The sequence below is a fragment of the Pan paniscus genome, chromosome 14 (assembly GCF_029289425.2).
Source record: "Pan paniscus chromosome 14, NHGRI_mPanPan1-v2.0_pri, whole genome shotgun sequence".
Taxonomy (NCBI): domain Eukaryota; kingdom Metazoa; phylum Chordata; class Mammalia; order Primates; family Hominidae; genus Pan; species Pan paniscus.
The window spans coordinates 100,799,398-100,818,477 of NC_073263.2; the positions used below are offsets into that span (position 1 = coordinate 100,799,398).

At 40.9% G+C, this 19,080-nt stretch overlaps 2 protein-coding genes across 7 annotated transcripts in view; one reads left to right on the plus strand and one right to left on the minus strand.

Moving 5' to 3' along the window:
• The window catches only part of GPR18 (G protein-coupled receptor 18), a 38,155-nt gene extending 20,692 nt beyond the window's left edge, over window positions 1-17,463 (minus strand). For all 5 annotated transcript variants that reach the window (XM_063595985.1, XM_063595983.1, XM_055096954.2 and 2 more), the window contains exon 1: window positions 1-17,463. This exon is cut by the window's left edge. The gene's annotated coding sequence lies outside the window, so the exon portion shown is untranslated.
• UBAC2 (UBA domain containing 2) overlaps window positions 1-19,080 on the plus strand; it is a 185,902-nt gene that overhangs the window by 74,494 nt on the left and 92,328 nt on the right. The window lies entirely within an intron of this gene.

Below are 19,080 nucleotides of genomic sequence, written 5' to 3' on the forward strand. Positions count from 1 at the left end.
CAGGAAGCCTCAGCTCCTCACCACGGAGCTGCCTCCTGACATAGCAGCTATTACAGCTTCCCCCAGGTAAGTGGTCCAAGAATGTTGCAGTCCTTTTAATTTTAGTCATTCTAGCAGATGTGTGGTGACATATTTTTGTGATTTCAGTTCACATTTCCTTGATGACAAATGAGATTGAGTAGGTTTTCATTTATTGGTTTGTTGTTTTGGTTTTCTTAAAAATATTTATAACCTATTTTAAATTTTTATTAGCTCTTTATTTTTTGAATATTCATTTTTCCTGACATCCTGTTTTCATTTTGTGGATGCGATATTTTTTATCCCTCTCATATTGAGGATAGTTTCTTCACCACCTGCCTCTTCTGCCCACCCCCCAGGTTTTATTTCTCTACACAGTTTATGTTTCTTCTGAGTTCCTTTTTACCTCTTTGTTTTCTGCTTTTGATGTCAGGAGTTTTCCTTACATCTCTCTAAGCCTTTGATTATCTGTTTGGATTTAAGATCCAGCTTTTTAAAAGCTGATTGGAGTCTCGGGATGAGGTCCTCGATGACCATGGGCTCTGTCATAAGGTCCCCTGGTGAGGATGTTTGGGAATGCCAGTGTCAGGATCTGTGCATTTGTTTCTTCCCTGCTCACCACCAATGGGTTGGTCAGATTCCCCAGATCATACTCTCCACTCTAATACCTGTAGGGTGTAAGCCTGGGAGTCTTAACATTTACTAATAAACCTTGACTTGAGTGGACAAATTTTGATTTTTAGTATTGTATTTGTACCGTCAGTGGTGTCTGTGAGTCCCTCCAGTCTCAAGACCTTCCGTTTTTCCGCTTCTAAATAATAAATCTCCAGCCATCTGCCAAGATGGGGAGAGGCAGTGAGGGGTGTTTTCCAACGCTAACAAATAGTACTCCAGTTCTTCTGAGTGTCCAGCAGTTCAATTCAGTTCTGACACTTTCTACCTGGAGTTAGTATCAGATCCTACAAGTCAAAGAGCTCAGTCTCAGAAGACTGTCTCCACTTCAGATGCCAGTCACACGTTTCAGGACATCTGTTCTTCTGACTGACCCGCTGTAAATTGGGGGCTCCCACAAGGTCTGTACCCCCACCAGGTCTGATACATTTGCAGGAACGTCTCACAGAACTCAGGAACGTATTTTACTTACGTTTATTGGTTTATTATAAAGGATACAACGCAGGAACAGCCAAATGGAAGGGCAAGGTGCGAGGGTGGGTGAGAGTGCACGGAGCTCTCATGCCTTCTGTGGGCACCCCACCCTCTCAGCACTTCCATGTATTCACCAACCCAGAAGCTGTCTGAATTTCACTGCAGAAGAGTTTTTATAGGGCTCCATCTCCCACCACCCCACTTCCTGGAGGCTGGTGGGTGGTGCTGAAAGTTCCACCCCTCTAGTCACTTGGTCTTCCTGCTGGTCGGCCAGCTCCATCTGAGGCTATCCAGGGGCTCTACCTAAATAACCCATTAGGGTAAATTCAGATGTGGTTGAAAGGGGCTCATTATGAAGAAGAAAAGGCACTTCTGTCACTTAGGTGATGCCAAAGATTTTTTGGGAGCCAAACACCAAATACATTTTTGTAGAATACCACAGCCAGCCAGCAGGTGGGTAGAGTTCAGGGGGTGGCTGTGCAGTGCTCTGCCTTCGTCTTAGCACTTCTGGAAAGCCCTGGCCCTGCAACCTTTGGGAAGTCAAATGTTAATCAGGTTACCTCTCAGATTTCACCACTGGTGGCTTAGTATTTGGTTTTCTCAGGTTTGCCAAGATAGCTACCCTGTATAGTGTTGCTGTTTTCTAACTTAGAAAAATTTTTAGGATCATCTACTCTTCATCTTTGTGGGCCTATACCTTTAAAAAAAATCCTTTTAATGTCACTCTTATGAGATTTTAGGAAAGAACAGAGGAGATAAATACGTATGTTCAAACTACCATCTTTAAAAGGCAATATTAAGGCCAGGCGCGGTGGCTCATGCCTGTAATCCCAGCACTTTGGGAGGCCGAGGCGGGTAGATCACCTGAGGTCAGGAGTTCGAGACCAGCCTAACCAACATGGAGAAACCCCGTCTCTACTAAAAATACAAAATTAGCCGAGCATGGTGGCACATGCCTGTAATCCCAGCTACCAGGGAGGCTGAGGCAGGAGAATCGCTTGAACCTGGGAGGCAGAGGTTACAGTGAGCCGAGATCACACCATTGCACTCCAGCCTGGGCAACAAGAGGGAAACTCCATCTCAAAAAATAAATAAATAAAATAAAATAAAAGGCAATATTGGTTTTTAAAAAGGTGTGTGTTTTAAGAATACTTGCAGTCGTGAAATCGTTTTTTTCTCCATTGATAGTTACCTCTACAATCATTCAGACATTTTATTAAGGCCATTTTACATTGTGTCATCCTCAAGCATCACTCTCTTACTTGAAATAAAATAGGCCTTGTAATCACTGTGCTCTATTGTCTCACTCTCTGGGCCTACTTACTGGGGCTTTGAGTATTTCAGGCAGTCTTGCCCCATCCCCTCTGTCACCACCCGCAAGCCTCATCAAGCCTCTAATCCGGAGGTGGGTGGTGGTAAATGAGCAAGAGGGAACTTGCTTAGTCTCGGGATCCATCTGTAGGAACATAACGTTCTTCTAATTTCTGCAGATACCCAGTTTCTGCAGGATAAATTTCCTCATGGTCTCCCCATAGAAGGGCCTTTCCTGCTGTTCTCGATGAGCAGATTAATGTAGGGCACAGGTCTTACCTTCTCCATGTTTTCCAGTTCTGCCTCTTGCATTGCACAGGATAAAGCTTTCCAGGACTAGGCACAGATAATTTCGGAAGCTAAGAAATAGCTGTGATGGTGCCACCAACATTATTCTGTGGATTAATTTGGTAATTTAGACCTATTTAAAAGAATCCATTATAGGTATTTTATGTAATATTTTTCTTAAATTTGTAGTCCTGTGTGTGGCTTTCATTTGGGCTATGCTATTATTAATTAACTGTTACCACATTATTAATACATGTGGCAATAGAGTTGGTACCAGGCAGTGGTATTCACTTTCTCGGGCGCGTGAAGGGATTGCCTGTCTGGAGGTGAGGGCTAGTCAGAGAGTAGCAGCACACCTACAATCATCTGTGGTCATCTCGAATTGCAACCGTTGGAGTATTTTTAAGGGAAGTGGGTATTGTGGGCAAAGTTAGCAATAAGTGACAGTTAGCTTTCTAAATTATTGTGTCTCTGCTTTGAATTTGGGCTAAATAGCCAACATATAAATAATCATCATAGCTTGAAAAATGATCAGTGTCTTTAAAAGTGAAAAAAAGTGATATTTCTCAACCTAAAAATAGGACTACCTGGATCTCCAAATTTGAAGCGATCACATTAACATGTTTGGAATAATAGATTAGATAAGTTGAATGGATAGATATTTTAGATATCTTCTCTCCTTTAATTCCTATTTAAAAAATAAACTTTGTTGATAGGGTTATATCTGTTTTACTGGTACGAAAACATTTTTAGAGAGACTAAGAAATCTGTCCAGGAACATATAACTCAGTTGAAATTTTAACCTACATCACTTGAATCTAAAACCGCCGTGCCTCCAAGTCAAGGTAAAGCAACAGAAACTGTCAGGCTTATGGTTCCTCATGATCATCAGTTTGCAGAGAATTATATTTCTGAGTATTGATTATAACAAATGTGTGTGAATGTTGACTTTCCTTCATGAGTTACTCAGTATTTATACTGAGAAAAGTAGACTTTAGTCTGCTGTTGTGTAGCCAAAGCCTTTGGATTTTAAGCTGTTCTCTTTCTCCTTCCTTTTCCCACCTCCCTCTCGGCTTGCCACCTCTTTTCTCCTTTTCCCCCTTTTCTTACCCCTTTATCTCCCCTGCTTTTGCACTGATCCCCACTCCTCTTCCCCTCCCAACAGTACCTACTGGTTTGGTTAGCCCTACCGGGGATTTTAGTAAATAAATACTTAAATGCTTGAATGTGATTGCACAGAGCAAAGTTGACTAATAAAAAGTTGATCAAAATTTGTATTTAGAATGAAGGATGTGAGAGAATAAACTGCCACCATTCAAGTGTTTCAGGAGAAGCTTAAAGGTAATTTTTTGCAGAAGCTGTCTTTGACTACCCCCACCCTCAGACTAGGTCACAGTCTCTTGTGATATGCTTTCTTAGAACATTTTTCTTTCTTATAGCACTCATCACTATAGATAGTAAATAAGATGTAACAAATGATTTGATATCTGCCACCTCCACTAGAATACAGACTTTGTGCCAGGAGGAGACTGTGTTAGTTTGTCTCACTAATGATGCCTCACTGCCTTAGCCTGTTCAGGCTCCTCTAACAAAATGCCCTAGACTGTGTGACTTATAAACAACCGAAATTTATTTCTCACAGTTCTGGAGGCTGAGAAGTCCAGGATCAAGGCACTGGCAGATTTGGTGTTTGGGGCTGTCTTTTTGTGGTGTCCTCACATGGCAGAAAGCAGAGAGTTCAATGGGTTCCCTTTTATAAGGGCACTAATCCTATTTGCGAAGACTCTACCCTCATGACCTAATCACCACTCAAAAGCCCCACCTCCTAAGAGCATCACACTGGGGGTTAGGATTTTAACAAGTGAATTTGGAGAGGACAGAAACATTCAGTTGATAGCACTTGGTTAGCATAGTGGCTCCCACATAGTGGACATAACTGTGAGATGGATGGATTGATAGAGCAAATAGATTAATGAAAAGTATTTGATCTTTTGATTTCATCTCCTTTGGTTTGGACGATTGCTGTAGCCTCCTAACTGTTCTCCCTGTCACCATCTCAATGCCATCATCTGCACTGCCCCACTCCCCTAATTTTATCTACAAAAGAGATCTGGTCTTATTCCTTTACACCTTGAGAAATCTCCTATGGCTTCCTCCTGCTGTTTTATAAAGTTTAACTTGCTTGTGACACACCTCAGAGCTCCAGCCAATCTTCCCAGCCTCATTTTCTGTCATTCCTTCCTTGTACTCTGCATGTCAGCTAAATTGCATTACTCACTACTGCCTGTCACGCGTACATCATTACAGATTTCTCTGGATTCATTTATTACGACAATTGTGGTTACAACATCCCTTCTCCCCTTTGCTTGACAAACTTCTACCAAGAAAACAAGGAGAACTTCAAGTGTCCCCTCGGGTAGCTCTGCTCCACGAAACCCTGCTCCAGCCAGAGTTGGAATTAACCTCTCCTTCCTTCTTGCTCCCAGTTAACTTTGTGCTTGTAAGTTACGTGAAACATACATTACTTGAGATGGTAATTATTTACCTAATTGACCACTCTCTCAACTGGATGCTTTTGAAAGAGCAGGATCTTACTCTCTCTTACAGCTCCCTCAGCATGGAGTAGTGAAGAGTGTTCTTTAATACCAAAGGGACAAAGAAAGCTGACTGGGATCGGTCTGCCACATGCTAGTTGCTTCAGTTATTTTTTTGCACTAAATTATTGTGTCTCTGCTAATGTCCTTTTTCCTTTCTTCCTTCCCTCCCTTCTTCCTTCCTTCTTCTTTCTCTCTCTCTCTCTCTCTTTCTCACTCAGTAAGCTACCTCAAATCTGTTACTTAAGAGAAAAATGTAGGCTGGGCGTGGTGGCTCACACCTGTAATCCCACCACTTTGGGAGGCCGAGGCAGGCAGATCACTTGAGGTCAGGAGTTTGAGATCAGCGTGGCCAACATAGTGAAACTCCATCTCTGCTAAAAATACAAAAATAAGCCAGGTGTGTTGGCGGGCACCTGTAATCCCAGCTACTTGGGAGGCTGAGGCAGGAGAATAGCTTGAACCCAGGAGGCAGAGGAGGTTGCAGTGAGATGAGATCACAACATGGTACTCCAGCCTGGGTGACAGAGCGAGACTCCATCTCAAAAAAAACAAAACAAACAACAACAACAACAACAACAACAACAACAAAGTATAAAAGTTGAATTTCACATTTGGGTTCAGTGATTTTTTTTTTTAAGGATTGAAATGTGGACTTATAAAATCATTTCCAGCATCTTACCTAAGAGAGAAGCATATAATCCATTCATTCTTATATTCACAAGATATCTCCTTTCTCAACCAAAAAGTTCTCACACTTTGGGCTCAGTTCAGTATTTGGGTGTTGGATACCATGTGTCCGGCATTGTACTTGGTACTATGTCACCTTGGTAGTCAGCAAGCACACGCCAGGCTCATCCCAGACACTCTGCAGGTGTGCCACTTTCTCTCCTTAGAACAGCCCTGGAAGGGGAGAACTCGCATCTCCTTTGAGGAAACAGGCTCAGAAACCTTCAGCGCTATTTTCTATAAATTGATAAAAGAAAAATGATGATGTTAGAAGATACATAACAAGAGGAAGAGGCTTTTCTTGTCTCACTTATGTCTTGACATTGCCTGAGGACTGATTAGGAACTGAGATTGCCAATCATTTTAACAAGATTTTAGTAATGTTTGAAGATCTGTGCCTTCTGAATCAAAGTGGCATGCAGAGGTACTTACCTTATGGATTGCTGGCTAATTGTGAAAGGAGACTCAGGCTTTTAACACTGCAGGAATTTCAAACTGCGGTCTCAGTAGCCAGAGTGTCTTACCAGGGAGCAGACCTAATGTATCCAGTTTAAAAGGGCGTGTAAGTTGTTGCCAGAAGTCTACATGAAGCCACATGATAAGTGATTTTGTATTTGAACATGAAGGGCAGTGGCATCATTGACCTAAGCTAGAGTTTCCTCACCCTCAGCACTTTTGACATTTTAGTTGCATAACCCTTTGCGGTGGGGGCGGTCCCGTGCACTGCAGGGTGGCTGGCAGCATCACTGGCCTCCACCCAGTATATGCTGTTAGCAAAACCTCCTTTCCCCAGTCTTACCCCAGTCATGACAACTAAAAATGTCTCCAGATAATGCCAAATGACACTTGGGGGGCAAAATCACCCATGATGGAGAGTCATGACATGCATGATGCTGGGTGGTAGATAGAACCCTGGAAAGAGTTAGCCCACACCCTTGAGGAGCTCATGGCCTAGGAAGCTTGTTGAGAACTTTTGACTAGGTAGGATATTTCTAGTAGTTGACTGAAATAGCTTTGGTTGAGGCTATTAGTAAAAATTTGTTTTAAAGAGGTTTAACATCTGTTTTCATTTCTGCTTTTCTGAGTTGCTTTGCTGCTCAATTCCTTTTATTTTAGCTGTCTTCCTCTTGGGACTTCAAACATTTGAGTGTGTCAAAATTTCCAATCTAATAGGAAATATGTTTTGTTCAAAAAGAAATAAAGATATTTATAACTGTTGGGCTAGAATGATGGAAGTTTAACGCTGGTTAAGTGAGACTCAGGTAACAGACAGCAAAGGAGATACTTTAATAGTGAAGGGAACTTGAAGTCTGGTTGTATTCAAGATTCACTTCCTGTTCTTGTTTATCATTGGAAAGTTGCACCTTGTGAAAGATTTTAGATTTAGATCATTGTATTGTTCTAAGAAAAAAAATTCAAAATGCTAACCATGTCTTGGTAACCATAGCAAAATATACAGCACACAAAAATAATCTCATACCTGTCTTAGGGTTGGATTTTTTGGTATATGTTATGTGTTGAGTTCTGAAATATCTAATGTGCTTGAAATCTAATGTGCTTTTGTTATCTGAACTAAAGGAAAAAGGCTTTGTCAGTTACAAGAGAATAGGCATCCCTGTTCTGGCTGGATTGTTAGTTGAAGTAATAGAATGAATTCTGGCTGATTCAGCAGAAAGGGAATTTATTAAAGTAGCTCAGAGAATATTTAGGAAGGCAGATAATCAGTCATGGGTACACCAGAGCTAGAATCAACACTTTACAGCTCTCTCTTCTAAAATTATTCTGTTTACTTACTTAATGTTTAATATTGGCTTCTAGGATGTAGGATTCAGAGAGCAACTTGGTCTGTGTGGTTTTCAGCTGTTATTCCAGTCTGTAGAATAGCAGCTGGTTCATAGAGACACTTGATAATTATTTGCTGTATAAATAAATGACAATACCAAGGATAGGTTTGTTAATATCAGTGACAATATGAAGGAAAAATATGGAGTAACATTATGAAATGTTAACATTACACATTCCATTTGGAGATTTTTTTTTGACAGCAGGATTTACCCTTTCTCTTAAGAAATCTTAATAAATTTATATTGAACAATTTTGTACCATAGAGCCTTGTTTGACATATGTTCCTGATTTAAATGAATAGCCAGATTTAAATGAATAGCCACAAGCAGACTTGCAAGAGTAGATGTTGCTATTGCTGTGTTCTACATGAGAAAGCTGAGGGTCTGAGGATTGAGTCACTAAGTGACGGCTACTTAAGTGGCAAGCCTGGATGGAAACTCATGCCTGTCTGAATTGTGGCTCAGACATTTCCTTAATGCCTTAATGCCACCTTTTTTTTTTTTTTTTTTTTGAGACTGAGTCTCGCTCTTTTACCCAGGCCAGAGTGCAGTGGTGCTATCTCGGCTCACTGCAGCCTCTGCCTCCCGGGTTCAAGCTATTCTCCTGCCTCAGCCTCCTGAGTAGCTGAAATTACAGGCGTGTGCCACCACGCCCAGCTAATTTTTGTATTTTTAATAGAGACGGTGTTTCACCATGTAGGTCAGGCTGGTCTCAAACTCCTGACCTCGTGATCTGTCCGCCTTGGCCTCCCAAAGTGCTGGGATAACAGGCGTGAGCCACCACGCCTGGCCAATGCCACTTTATTTTTAAAGGTAAAACAGTCTAGTTAATGGTCACTATAGCAGGAAGCAACTTGAGCATTTAAACTTGCCAGACTGAGGCTGTGTATTTCAACTGCAGCAATGTAAATGTCCAAAGACAACTTATATGATTGTATTCAAACTTTGCTGCTAAAATAAGAAGTACAAATAAACACACAATGCAAAGAAAAAAAGTTCCAATTGGGGGGAAGTGCCCCCATGAATGGGGCCTGAAGAAGCACTATATGACACTCCAGTTATTTAGCTATTACTTTTATTTTCATTTAATAGACTGAAGAAACTGCTGTTTCTCTTCAGTAGCTACCAAATGCTGCCACTTATGTTTTATACTTTTTGAAAATTTTAAAATAGTTCTGGTTTATAGAAAAGTTGCAAGGATAAAACAAAGAACTCCCATATACCCTAAAACCAGATGCCCCTGTTATTAACATTTTCCGCATTTGCTGTTATCATTTTCTCTCTACACACACAGTATTTTTTCTGAATCATTTGAAAGCAAGTTGTAGACATAATGTCCCTTTGACTCCAAAATACCATGAGTATGTATTACTTTATTCACATCTGGCAATTGTCCAAATAATGTCCTTTATGGCAAAAAGGAAAATAAAAATTCTAGTCCATCATCTGGTTCAGTATTACATGCTGCATTTGATTGGTACATCCCCTTACTGTTTAATCTGGACTGTTCCTCAGTCTGTCTTGGGCGACCTTGGCATTTTTGAAGACTGTAAGCCAGGACTTACAGAAAACGATACATATTCTAAGGCTGTGGGAAAATTAAAGTTTGTGAAGGTGAAGCAGTAGATGAAAATAATGTGTAGTTTTCGTATTTCTCTTGGAATAACATTTTATAACTTTTTCATGAAAAATTTCAGTGACACAAGCAGAGAGAATAAAATGAGCCCTATTACCCAGATTCAGTAATTAACATTTTTGCTATCCTCTTTCCATTCCCTGGCATTTTAAAAGTATTTTGAAGCAATTTCCAGACATCATAATATCATATTTCATATTTCAGAAAGCTCTAAAATGGCATTTCTTATATAACCATAATGTTACCTTACCTAACAAAATTATTCATAATTCTGTAATATTATTTACTACTGAAACTACTGTTTCCACATTTATCCTATTAGCTTGGAAATGCCCTTTTACATTTGCTTTTGCATTCGATTGTGGTGTGTCTTAAGTTGCTGCTGCTGCTGCTGCTGCTCCTCCTGCTCCTCCTCTTCCTCCTCTTCTTCCTCCCTTTGGTAGAGTATTTTTGTACTTTATTAGAATGGTATGGAGGGTATACTAGATTAACTGGCTCATTATCTTATTTATTATTACCTTTCTTCTTTTTTTTTTTTTTTTAAGAGACAATTGTCTTGCTCTGTTCACCCAGGCTGGAGTGCAGTGGTGTGATTGTAGCTCACTGTAACGTCAAACTTCTGGGCTCAAGGGATCCTCCTGCCTTAGCCTCCTGAGTAGCTAGGACTACAGGCATGTGCCACCACGCCCAGCTAATTCTTAATTTTTTGTAGAGACAATGTCTCGTTATGTTGCCCAGGCTGGTCTCAAACTCCTGGCCTCAAGTGACCCTCCTGCCTTAGCCTGCCAAAGTGTTGGGATTATAGGCATGAGCCACCATGCCCGGCCAGCTGGCTCATTATCTGTTTCAGGGTTCTCCTAGTGTACTTCCCATAAAGCAGAGGTTGGAAAGCTGAATGCTCTATTTCTTAAACTCCCTTGCCTGGAGTTCTGGATATGATTTAGGTTCCATTATTCAGAAAAACGTGTGGCTCTTGAATTCAGTATGAGCCAAGGCATATGAGATAGCCATTTTCCTGGTGCAGTTCTACACATCCAACGGGGTGCCAGAGTTCACAGTTCAACTCCCTGAAACTCCCTGATCCCTAGACTCTGCCAAAGTGGTTTGACCTTGGAGCTCACAGTTGATGTAATTAACTTTTGTGATTTCCCAGCTGCCTCAGTGTGTCAGAGGAAACAGTTCTCCTGGTAGACCAGTCCTTATGTGTTCCAGGAGTCTATTCCTGGAGGCGCTGGATCTGGCCTTCTAGCCTTTTCAGCAATTGTATAAGCATCGAATTCTGTGTACTAAATCTGCTGCCCAAAATAGCTGACGAGATTTCTGTTATCTATAACTGAACCTTGGCTGACAGAACTGCTAATCAAAAGAATGTAACATTTATATTTGACTTCAAATGTATATATACATAGCAACATACCTGGATCTGAAACATTTAGATTTGAACTGGGACATAGTTCTTCCTTGTGGTCCTTTGTGTTAGGAGATCAAGTTCCTCAAAGAACATTGTGTGTGTGTTTATGAAGCCTTGCCGATCTTTTCATGTGGCTTTCTGGTATAACCTGTTCTTTGCTGGTGACTTTGTTACCACCAGCCATCTCTTATTAGGACTTCTTTTTTTAAATATTTATTTATTTTTAATTTTTTTCCCACTTCTAGGTTCCGGGGGTACATATGCAGGTTTATTACATGGGTAAATTGTGTGTCACTCAGGCTTGGGGTACAAATGAGCCCATCACCCAGGTAGTGACCATAGTACCCCATATGTGGCTTTTCAACCTCCATCACCCCACACTCCCCCAACAAGCAGTCCCCAGTGTCTATTCTGTTGTTCCTATCTTCGTGTCCATGTGTATTCAATGTTTAGCTCCCACTTATACGTACAAACATGCGGAATTTAGTTTGCTGTTGCCACGTTATTCTTAGGACTCCTTGAAGGTCTGCTGAGACTTCCCTCACATGTAACCTTAGAATGTGGCCAGTGCGCGTCCCATTCTCCTATGATTTGAATTGCTGTGCTTAACTGATTGGAGATGGAGACTGGTAACTGTGTCTCAGTTCTTTCTGAATCCATCCCTGAATTTCTGCCTCTACCCCCGATGTAACAGGAGTAAGGGCATGTGTTAGAGAACATACTTACCATTTTTAGAAATTTATTACAGAAATTTTCAAATATACATAAATACAGAGAGAATGGTATAATGACTACCATGTACCCATCACCTTTTAATCATTTTTTCAAACACACAAACTTCAAATAATTTGACAGTTGGATCCCTAATGGGACACTGGTTTCCATTTTTCATTTTACCATGTGGTTCCTAAAATCTGCATGGTGTTAGCCTGCAGTGTCCCTCAACCCTGCCCTTGCCTCAGATTTGCCAGTATCTCTACGGGCCTCCCCAGAGGCCTGAGTGTCAGGTGCAGGCACAGGCAGGTACCAGGTTTCAAGTAGAGCTCATAGGAGATTGTTGGGACTGAGAACCAGGATTGCCTTGATCTCTTGTCACATGTGTATCAGGCCTGTGGGTCTGTTTTGATAATGTCGTCTTCTTAACTGCTGTTCTTTTTTTTTTTAATTTTGAGACAGGGTCTCACTCTCACCCAGGCTGAAGTGCAGTGGCACGATCATGACTAACTGCAGCCTTGACTTCCTGAGCTCAGGTGATTCTCCCACACCAGCCTCAGTTCTTTCTGAACCCATCCCTGAACTTCTGCCTCCACCCCATGTTGTAACAAGAGTAAGGAAAAATATCTTTCTTTCTTTCTTTTTTTTTTTTTTTTTTTTTTTTTTTTTGGTAGAGACGAGGTTTCGCCATGTTGCCCAGGCTGATCTCCAATTCCTGGGCTCAAGTGAGCCTCCTGTCTCAGCCTGCCAAAGTGCTGGGATTATAGGCGTGAGCCACCACGTGCAGCCTTAACTGCTGTTCTTTTAACAAACCAATAATGTTCAACTTTAGGACCTTCTTGCCCTTGCTCCCTTACTGGGGAAAATAATAAGCAATAATACATGAAATGGCACTTGCATATACTTTCATTACTCTCTTGAACATATAATATATGATATGCTAAAACATACTGTTTGCATTTATTTTTATAGGCTAATATAGGCAGTAACCTTATACATTTTTACTATGTAGCCCCTGCCAAAAAATTTGATACTTCATGCCAGGACTTGATGGGAAAATGGTGGGACTGCTGCCCTCAAGCAATAAGAACGTATCAAAATGTTACTTTTTTTAGATTAGGTCTCAAACCTTTTGTAGCCTCCGTGTAGTTTCATTCTGACACACTTTTTTCTTCTCAAAATCTGCCTGGGAAAAGTCATTCTTATACAGAAACCAGAAATAAATGTTTTAACACTCTGAGAAAATGGATAAAAGCCAATCAGAAAAGCACTTGAGTTCTTGTTTTGGATCAGTTGCAGTAGGTGCCATGTGGGGCAGAAAGTAACGTGGCCCCTGCTCTGGAGTGGTTTTCAGTTGAGTGGACAGGATGTCTAAGAGCATTACTAACTACGAGAAGCAACACAGTTAGCATGCAGATAGAGAACAGCTTTAAAATTTTTGAGGAAGGTGAACTCTTGAAACAAAAAGGAAATAATTTATTGTATTGCCCTCTTAAACAGCTTCTTCTTTCTAACAACTACAGTATTGCCAGGATTTCTCTCCATTTGGATATGCATTATCAGAGATAAAGTAGCATAGCAGTCATATGCTGCTTTTTTACATGTGGAAGGAAATGGAAAAGCTAGTGGTGCTCCTCTTATACTCTCAACAGAAAAGTTTCATTTTGGAAAATAAATCCTGACTGATTTAAATGTCATTCTAATTTCTAATTTAATATATTTTCCATGATTAGCATTTTAGTACCAAGCAAGTATTAGTTATCTGTTGCTGCCTAACAAATTATGACATGTAATAATATCAACCTCTTACCATACTTTAAAACTACAAATCATATAGTCTCCTCAGCTAATATTTGATGACCTATAGTCAACATGTATTTTTTGGAGCACTGTCTATGTTCAGGGTGTCATGCCCAGTGCTATCCAGAATAGAAAGAAGGAAAAGCTAGTGTCTCTTCCCCAATGGAGTTTATGTTTCATTTGAGGGATACAAGAATATTGCACATGAAATAATAGACCATAGACCGTACGATGGCTGGCAAAGAGCTTGCCTATTATCTAACACTTACTTCACTGACAAGACAATTGAAGTCTAGAAAGGCTCAAAGACTGGACAAAGTGGGATGGAGCTGGGTTGGAGTCTGACAGAACCAGGCCACCCATCTCCAGGCCAGTGTCTTTTTTCTTCCTTTGTTGTAAGATCTAAATTAAAACTATGTGGCATATACTGTAAAAGCCAGATAAGTTGAGGAAAGGAAGATGGATGGCTTTGAGTAGTCAAAGAAGGATTAAGGGAGGCGGTGTGATTTGGATGTAAGTGTAAACAAGAAGGGGAGGAAGCAGGAGAATCCCACTAGAGAGAACCAAACATTTTATCCACAGGACAGACAAAACCAACCAGACAAACCTGAAAGGCCCATATTGGGCAATGGAGATAAATCAGGTTGGAGGGAGTTGAAAGTGTGGGAGAGGAACTTGGACTTGATGTGGTAGATCATGGGGAACTATTCTCAATCCCTGAGCATGAAATGACACAATGAAAGTGGGATTAAGGAAGATTGTTTGCCAAGAGAACTGGATAGTGTCTGCATTTTTCTTTTCTTACACTCTGTGTATTGGTCTTTTTTTTTTTTCATTCCAAGTAGGTTAAACACTGTTTTAATCAGAACAGGTTAGCTTATGTTGCAGCCACGAAATAACCCTGAAATCACAGTGGCTTAATCCACAGTGTGTTTCTTGTTTGCACACTTGTCTAATGCAGTTGGGTGGGGCATGGGGTGGGAGTTCTCACTTACTCATTCAGGGACCCAGGCTGACAAAGGTGCCACCATCTAGAACATTGCCGAACACCGTGGCAGAGGAGAATGCCACTCCCTCTCACCTCGGGCTGGAAGTGACACACGCGTCTTTTGCCCCCAACCCATTGGTCAGAGGTAGTCACCTGCTCTTCCTCCCCACCCCCAAGGAACTTGAGGATATTTGGTGAGCAGTGTGTGTCTCTTTTAAGGCTTTCTGAGGACCTGGAACATATCTGTTTATTTGTTTAAGAGAGAAAATATGATGATGAAGAGTGCAGACCATGGAGCCAGACCCCAGAGTGTAGAGCCTGGCTCCCCACTTGCTGACTGTGTGACCGTGGGCAAGTTACTCAACCTCTCTGGAGCATAGTTTCATCATCTGGAAAGTGCGACTGATAAATAGAACAAGCCTCACAGCATTCTTGTGAGATATGAATGAGCACTTTATATGTAAAGTGCTTAAAGCACTATGCTATATAATTGTTAGCAAGTATTTATTATTGTTATTAGTCATCATTTAATCTGCTGGCTTCTGGTACAGCATCCTAAAGAAAGGCTAAAGTTTCTGACTCTCATCAAGAGGCCTGGGGGAAAGAGGTTGTAATTAGGTGTGCCAAGGCCAGTGTCTGGACTAGGATGATGGTAGTGGGCAAAGAAAACAGGCAAGGCCGGGCGCAGTGGTTTACACTTGTAATCCCAGCACTTTGGGAGGCCGAGGCAGGTGGATCACTTGAGGTCAGGAGTTTGAGACCAGCCTGGTCAACATGGTGAAACTCATCTCCACTAAAAATACAAACATTAGCTGGGTGCAGTGGTGGGCACCTGTAATCCCAGCTGCTCAGGAGGCTGAGGCAGGTGAATCATTTAAACCCAGGAGGTGGAGGTTGCAGTGAGCCAAGATTGCGCCACTGCACTCCAGCCTGGGTGACAGCGAGACACCGTTTCACCACAAAAAAAAAAAAAAAAGAAAGAAAAAGAAAAAGAAAAGATAGGGAAGAGTGCGTTTAAGAGGAGAGCACCCAGGTAGGGATTTGTTCACCACCTGAATCCCATGGATGAGAGAAAAGTATCAGATGTGGGTGACAGAGAATGCAGGTAGAGTTTGTAGAGAAATTCAGGGGCTTGAGGGGAAAGGTGAATTGAATTCAGATGTGGTGATGGGGAGATGTCCAAGGCCCTGGAGGACATAGGACAGGGAGGAATGGAGCTCAGGCTACAGGGTGGAACCTCTTACTAACCAAGTTTCAGTAAGTGGTGGCATGAATGCTCCAAGTCAGGCCACAGGTTCTGGGACCGGAGAGTGTGGGATTAAACCGGCTCTGCCACACCATGTGACCTTGTTGCTATAGTTTCCTCATCAGCAAGATGGGGATGATAGTCATACCATGTCTTAAGGTAGTGAGGGTTAAATAAGATGATGCCTGTAGAGGACTTGGAAAGTGGCATGTAGTCAGTGATCAGCAAGGTCTTAATCGAATAGAAATTTGGGGGCTGTCTTTTAAGCAACCTGCTTTTCTGAGTTTAATGAAAACCTTCCATTGGCGGCAGGTCTTATGAGTACTCATGTAGTCCTCCCTGGGTTCAAAATAATGGCCTTGTCACCGGGTCACTTGTAATCCACATGCTTTTCATTTTCTCATTCTTCACCCAAATAGTCAGTGAGCAAATATTTTTTAGCTATGAAGAGAATAAGAAATTACAATGGTCCGAAAAGTAACCAAAATAGACCATTTTAAGGGCTAATTTAAGATCAGTGCTTCCCCTTCTAAAATCGCATGCCACCTTGTACTCAATGGTAGGAGCCACTGTCTGCCCTTGCCTCTTGAAATATAAAATTATTTCTGTATTTAGTTTTAAATTGCCTTGTTGGCTAATTAGCACTCTCCTTTAATGTGTCTAATTTAAATTACAGGATCTTCAAGGGCATACGCTCTATATTGTGTAACTGCCTTCAGTTACACACGTGCTCTAGCATATGTAATTGAATATTTGGGTTGTTTCTTTTCATTGAGAATTAAGAACTTCACAGATATTTCAGTAGGGCTTTAGAATTTTATTAGTAATAATACAAAACATATGTTATCAATTAAATAGATATTTGAGGACCTTCAATGTGCTAGGTTCTATGGCAATGCTGTATATATAAGAGAAGAGGCACTTGCCCTCACCGAGCCCACAGCTTAGCCAAGTTTATAATCTATACCTATTGTTGGGTTATTTGTCCTATTTAAGGGTTATGAAGTCGGCTAGCATGTAATAAAGCAGTTGAGGCTTCTAACACCTTTTCAGGGGCCACATGATTGAGTTGTCTTCTTTATGGCCAGGATACAGAATTGGGGTTACATTCCTTTTTTTTTTTCTTTTCTTTTCTTTTTTTTTTTTTTTTGAGACGGACTCTCGCACTGTCACCCAGGCTGGAGTGCAGTGGTGCGATCTCTGCTCACTGCAAGCTCCGTCTCCCAGGTTCACGCCATTCTCCCGCCTCAGCCTCCTGAGTAGCTGGGACTACAGGCGCCCGCCACCACGCCCAGCTAATTTTTTTTTTTTTTGTAGTTTTAGTAGAGACCGGGTTTCACCATGTTAGCCAGGATGGTCTCAATCTCCTGACCTCGTGATCCACGCGCCTCGGCCTCCCAAAGTGCAGGGATTACAGGCATGAGCCACTGCGCCCAGCTGGGGTTATATTCCTAATGCTGCCTTTAATTTATCAGGGTGCCTGTTCTGAAGTTAGGTTTCTTTATAAAGTATGGGTGACACTGTTTGCTCAACCTGTTTCACAGGACTGTAGAAAGGAAGATGTTATATAATGTATGGACTGTTTTATAAATTATTGAGCTCTTCACGTATACATGATGCCATTTCTAACGTCTGATACTATTCTATATATACTATCCTCTCGCTGAATAGTCAATGAATTTATTTACACTGATCCAAACTAAATAGCTTTGAGGGTTTTTTTTTTTTAATGTGGTCAACTGCCATAATAACGATCCATTTTCCCAGATTAGTTTTTCTAGCTCCCAATTATTATTTAAAATTGTTAATCATGTATCACCCGATTCATGGAGAAAATACTTATAGGGTTGTGATTTTCAAACAGTATGTTATATAATAAAGTCATGTTCTGTAACAGAATATAACAATTATACAGCCCTGTCCTGTTCTCCAAGTTGACCTCCTGGTTAGGAGAATGCCCCGGAAATAAATGTAAAGCTAACTAATAACAAGACAGTGAGAGGATGCCCACAGCCGTGTATGAACAGTGGCTTGGTGAGTAGAATGGGCAGCCTTTAAGGGGAGTTATTGGCTGAGTTTGATTGGAGTACAGACTTTTAAGAAAACATTAATTGGAGATAGGATTAGAGTTTACCTTTTTGGCAGTATGGTTGCTGATGACTGGATAAAATCATTTATATAGATTTGTGGTATAGTGGAGGGAGGAGGCAGAAAACTGAACAGATAAAAGAATGTTATTCTGTTGTCAAATGCCATAGTATTTACTCTCTTGTTTGCAGGATCCTAAGAATTGACTCCCTTAGCCCAGAGAGGACTCTTGCCTACCCTAAGACAGTGTGTTGGCTCATACATCCCAGAAGGCGTCTCTACTCCAGTGTAGTCACAGAACCAGGGCACACAGAGAAGCTCTGAAATGGAGGAAGCTTTCTTTTTGGTTTTCCTTTAGTAGTCTTCACGATGGTTCCTCTTTAGAGATCCAACTCAGATGACTACCTAAGTGCCAACTTACATACAATTTGTTGTTTTGCCCTTTCTTTTCCTTCACTTGGGAAAGTTTAGAGGTGGAGTGAAGGAAAGGCAGTAAGATTTGGGCTTTCATCCATGTTGTCTCACCTGTCTGCATAAGATGTTACAAAGACCAGTGCCTATTTTTGACAATGGCTTTAAAATCAGGTGGCTCTTTGTGAAATAAATGTAATGGAAATCTGAATATACTAGTAAATGGTGTTGAATCAACCATTAAGATTAATTTTCATACAGAGTAAAAGTTGAAAATGAGTAAGATGAGAACTTTAAATAAAATATTTTCAGGATATAAAGTCCAATAAAAATTTAAAGTGTAACAGAGTGAGACCCCCTTTCTGAAAAAAAATTTTAAAGTACAACTCAGAATTAACATTTTCTTTATCTACCATTATAAAAATTGGTGTCATTGCCAACGGAGAATACTGCATTGGGGTAGTTTTGGGGATAAAACAAATTTGAACAGGCAGACCAGTTGACTACCTGGAAAGGTCATGCTACTCATACTAAGGTACTCATTTCAGCAAGTATATAATATTGTAAAGAATCCTAAGATGCTTAATTTTGTAAGTTTGCATTTTACTCTGATCATATTTAGCAAGCAGCAGCTATATTTTTCACTGCTCATCATGCACCACTCTTCTCCTACTTGATAACTCAAACCATTGAAATACAGATGTAGAGTACTAACAGCTTGGGGGAAGAAAAGAGAAATGATCCCCTAGCGATCCCAAGAAAACCAATCATATAGGCATGTCTTTTATTCTCAAGATGAATTTAGCAAGCAGACCCTCCTCCCAATGGGCACCTCCATATAAAGTCTTTTTCATAT